This window comes from Muntiacus reevesi, chromosome 8, assembly GCF_963930625.1.
Source record: "Muntiacus reevesi chromosome 8, mMunRee1.1, whole genome shotgun sequence".
Classification (NCBI taxonomy): domain Eukaryota; kingdom Metazoa; phylum Chordata; class Mammalia; order Artiodactyla; family Cervidae; genus Muntiacus; species Muntiacus reevesi.
The window spans coordinates 5,207,400-5,212,749 of record NC_089256.1 but is presented as its reverse complement, the minus strand read 5'-3'; the positions used below and the strand labels follow the sequence as shown (position 1 = coordinate 5,212,749).

The 5,350-nt window shown below is 40.4% G+C and overlaps 1 non-coding gene across 1 annotated transcript; it reads right to left on the bottom strand.

The window, feature by feature from the left end:
• Positions 1–3,928: 3,928 nt before the first annotated feature.
• On the bottom strand, positions 3,929–4,035 carry LOC136173841 (U6 spliceosomal RNA). The gene has a single exon (XR_010664320.1). It is a non-coding gene; the product is annotated as a U6 spliceosomal RNA (small nuclear RNA).
• Positions 4,036–5,350: the final 1,315 nt, after the last annotated feature.

Sequence of the window (5,350 nt, the reverse complement as noted above, 5' to 3'; positions counted from 1 at the left end):
CCAGTTCCTAATACAAAACTCCTAAATCCCTTGGAATTTCCTGGATGCTAGAAGTATCTTTTGTTCTAAAGAGGTTATTCTTGGTGGACTCCTGCTGGGGCTGGTTATGAGAAAGACCAAGCTGTGATTAAAAGATTGGAACTTTCAGCCCCACCACCATTCCTTAAGGAAGGAGACAGGAGCTAAATATTAAGTTAATGTTCCATCATACCTTCGTGATGAAGCCTCCATAAAAATTCCAATACTACAGGATTTGAAGAACTTTGGGGTTTGTGAACACATCTACATGTTAAGAGAGTGGCATATCCCATATCCACAGGAACAGAAGCTCCTGCACTGGGGACCCTTCTGAACCTCACCATTTATGTTTCTTCCTCTGGCTGTTCATTCTTATCCTTTGTTGTAACCCTTGCAATAAACCAGAGTATGCTAAGTGAGTATTTCCATGACTTCCATAAGTTATTCTAACAAATTATGGAACCCAAAGTGGGGTGGTGGGAACCCCGACCCATGTAGACAGTGGGTCAGAAGTTCAGATGACGATCAGAGATTTGTAATTGCTGTCTGAAGTGAGGTCAATCTTGTGGAACTGAGCCCTTAATTTGTGGGATCTGATGCTCACTTCAAGTATACAGTGTTGTTGCAGGAAGGGAGACCCCTTCCAGGGCCTGAGAGTGGGCTCTTGTCTAACACTGGGAAATAAACTGTCTGAGGAGACACATGAGCTGAAAAAGCAAGAGGCTTTGTTGGGGAAGGGCACCTGGGCAGAGAGCAGTAGGGTAAGGGAACCCAGAACTGCTCAGGCACGTGGCTCACAGTCTTGAGTTTCATGGTGACGGGATTGCTTTTCGGGTTGTCTTTGGCCCATCATTCTGACTCAAGGTCCTTCCTAATGGCACACTCATTGCCCAGCCAAGATGGATGCCAGCAAGAAGTATTCTGGGAGGTGGTTGGACATGTGGTGTCTCCTTTAGACCTTTCCCAAACTCTTCTGGTTGGTGGTGGCTTATTAGCTCCGTGTTCCTTACTAGGATCTCCTGTCACAGAATAACTCACACAAATGGTTGTGATAATGCCTGGTCAGGGTGGGCAGTTTTAGTCACTGTGCTTCCTCTAAGAATGTCAGATTTGAATTATGAAGACCCAGCTGGTGTTGCAGAGAGTTGCTTGATGTGTGGAAAAGTCACACATCTTGTGTCAGAAGTATTGTGAAAACAAAGGAAAATACAGGAGTATTTTTCCTAGACAATGGAAGAAATATTCCTCTATGCATTTTCATTTGCTGTTATGTCACGCACCTTTGAAGACCTAGGTCAAATGTCACCAACTCCATGAAGATTCCAAGAGTATCTATCTTATAGAAGAAATCTGTTCTTCCTTTATTTTCCCCACTGTATTTTAATATCTCTATTTTATTGCACTCCATTTGCCTTCTTTAAAACACACACACATACACACACACACACACACATTTATTTATTTGGCTATGTTGAGTCTTAGTTTGCAGTACCTGGGCTTTCTAGTTGTGGTTCACAGGCTCAGTAGTTGACGCATGTGGACTTAATTCCTCCATAGCTTGTGAGATCTCAGTTCCCTGACCAGGGATTGAATCCACGTTCCCTGCACTGGAAGGTGGATTCTTAACCACTGGACAATTAGGGAAGCCCCTGCCTTATGTTTGCAGTTGCTTGTATCTCTATGTTAATCCTCACAGAAAAAGAGATACATATAAGTGTGTGTGTGTGTGTATACATATATATATATATATGACATCTCACACAATATATATTATGTATAATATCACAAAAGGTTATCTATATGTATATAAAATGTCACAAAAGATTATATGTAGAGGCAAAGTTGCCATGTTGCTCATCTTTTTATTTCCTGTAGTACTCAGCACAGTATCCTAAGCCCAATAAATGAATAATAAATGTTTTTATTAATAGATTTGTAGATCTTTGGAATAACTACTTGCTAAAAGAATTAATTTGATACCTGAAATATGAAGTAGAAGGAAAGTATATTATTTGGGTCAAAAAAAAATGGACTTTTGGGAACATGGTAGTTTAGAGTATCATGAGGAAAGTATAATTTTGAAAGCAGTTAAAACAATATTAATGTGAGATTCAGGGAATAAGGGAGAACTGGGGCTGAAAATATTTGTACCTAACAAGTTCTGATTGGCCCACTAATTCTCAACTTGTATGTGGTTCAGTTCAGGGAAATCTGCCAATTTGAGCAATGTGATTTAAGCTCCATGATTCAACTATTATCTCAGGCATAATGGGTATTTGTGCACAATGAAAGAAAAATTCTCTCACAGCACCATATATACCCACTGTGGGAGGGAAAAATACATAAATGCATGCATGCTAAGTCACTTGAGTTGTGTCTGACTCTTTGCAACCCTGTGAACTGTAGCCCACCAGGCTCCTCTGTCCATGGGATTTTCCAGGCCACTGGATCACCAGGAAAGCCTCTGACTTGCTTTTAAACTAAAAAAAAAAAAGTTTTTGTCTATGGGATAAAATATAAACTCCTTAAAATGTTCTTGACGAATCATCCCCTACTCCTCTCCAACCTCAGTTCCCACCAGCCTTTTCCCATGGGTGCTGTCCTCCAGTCACTAAGAATTTTCATCAGTCCCACAAACAAATTATTTCCTCTCATCCCTCTATGCCATTTCTCATGATGCTCCTCCTTCTTGAAATACGGACACCTTCTGCCTCCCTTCTCCACCAGTTAAAATTCTATTGCCCTTCAAGGCAAAACTAAAGGTTACCTCTTCAGTGCTTGCCTAGCATGATGGAGCTGTTCACCTGCAGTGCTTCCACAATATTTTATACACCTGTGTCAGACCAGGAGTCACATTGTTCTGTCATTATTACTCCTCTGACAGCTTCCACCACTGCTGTGGGACCTTTTTATAGGACACACAGTCAAGTGTTCCATGACTTATGTTGGTCTTCCCTGCTGAGCACAGGATGGACTTGCTGCATAGTAGGCACTTTCTACCTGGAGTGTTTGCGGTACAATAATAACAGCTGTGACATTATTCTTTCTGCTGCAGTGTTTAAAACTTTTTGTTCCTGTTAAAGATACAAGATATTGAGGCTGCTGCTGCTGCTGCTGCTGCTGCTGCTAAGTCTCTTCAGTTGTGTCTGACTCTGTGCGACCCCATAGACAGCAGCTCACCAGGCTCCCCTGTCCCTGAGATTCTCCAGGCAAGAACACTGGAGTGGGTTGCCATTTCCTTCTCCAATGCATGAAAGTGAAAAGTGGAAGTGAAGATGCTCAGTCGTGTTTGACTCTTAGCAACCCCATGGACCGCAGCCTACCAGGCTCCTCTGTCCATGGGATTGTCCAAGCAAGAGTACCGGAGTGGGTTGGCATTGCCTTCTCCGAGATATTGAGGCATCATTTTTGAAATATTACCTTACTGAAATATGTATAAAATCAGAATTGCTGCCAGTGGCAACTCTAGCCAAAAAAGAAATCCATTGTTACTAAACTTCACTAAATACCTTACCTGCAGCAATCACTAGAAATTCTGCTTGGGAAGAAGGGCCTCTTTTTATTTTTTATGAGTAAAAATTGCACTTAAAAATATTTTTATTGGAGTATAGTTGCTTTACAAAGTTGTGTTAGTTTCTACTGTACAGCAAATGAATCAGCTATATGTATACATATACCCCCTCTATTTTGGATTTCCTTCCCATTTAGGTCACCTCAGAGGTTGGAGTAGAGTTCCTTGAGCTATACTGTAGTTATCTATTTTATACATACTATCAATAGTGTATATATGTCAATTTTAATCTCCCAATTCATCCCACCCTCCCCTCCTTCCTCCTTTGTGTCATATACTTGTTCCCTGTGTCTATGTCTCTATTTCTGTTTGCAAATAAGATCATCTATACCATATTTCAAAAATACGGACCACTTCACAAATTTTCATGTCATCCTTGCACAGAGCTCATGCTAATCTTCTCTGTATCATTCCAATTTTAGTAGATGTGCTACCAAATCAAGCACAAAGTTGCACTTTATGGGGCTTGCCTGGTGGCTCAGTGGTAAAGAATCCAGCTGCCAATGCAGGAAACATGGGTTCGATCCCTTGTCTGGGAAGATCCCACATGCCACAGAGCAACTAAGCCTTTGCACCACAACTACTGGGCCTGGGAGTCTCAACTACTGAAGCCCATGTGTCTAGAACTCGTGCTCTACAACAAGGGAAGCCGCTGCAGTGAGAAGCCTGTGCACCTCAACCAGAGAGTAGCCCTCGCTTGCTGTAACCAGAGAAAAGGCTGTGCAGTGGCAAAGACCCTACATAGCCAAAAATAAATGAATAGCTTATTTTTTTTAAAGTTACACTTTCTGATTAGAAAAGAAAGCACAGCAATTTGTGTTATCTGAGTAGCATCTTTCTGCTTCCTGCCCATTTTTTTCATCTCCCATGTAGACTAGATAAAAGAGAGACTCTGGGGTCCTGATCTGTGGGAAATGATTTAGCAGCAGATCTGGAATGAGAAAAAGCACAAATATTGTTCTTTGACCTTAAATACTCATGAACAGCAATCGCAATACCCTTCAAGAATATCAGCACTAAGCTGTTCTGAAGTCTAACTCCAGAAACTTTCCTCTCTACCTTGTGCTTCTCAAGTGGTTTTCTTATTATTATTACCCAAGGAGGGGAGAGAAAAGTGGACTTTAAAAAAATTGAGATTTTTAAAAAAATGTTTATTTTTTAATTTTATTTTTTATGTAAAATTGCAATTTAGAGTCTTCAAATAGCTGACCTTATCTTTCATGTTTCTTTGTATAACTGCTGAAAACTCAAAACCAAACATCAAGCTGAAACTACACGTGATTCACTTTATTTCTCTTAGTGACAGCTTCCTGTGGTGGTTAAGAAGTGGGATAGGTTTATATTTTAATTCTGCAATTCAACTTCCTGTGTGACCCTGGGAAAGTTGTATGAACTCTCTGTGCCTCAGTTTCCTCATCTGTAAAGCAGACATGATAAGGACATCTACTTCATAGGCAGTTGTGCATTCAATGAGCTGTAATTTCCAAATAGTTAAGAAGGGTGCCTGAAACACAGGAAGTTTTGTGTGAGTGTTCGTAAAATATATAAATGTTCCCATAGGAGTGGATGGTGTATGTGAACCCCTTCTATCATATACTCTTTGGTAGTGTTGACAAAAATTAATCAGTTGATCTAAGAAAGAAGTAGAAAATTTTATTGGTGTCAAATTGAGGATTATAACCTAGGAATAGTATCTCAGAAAGCTCTGAGAACTGTTCTGCACAGTTATTTAACTTTTTTTGAGACAGAGGGCTGTACATT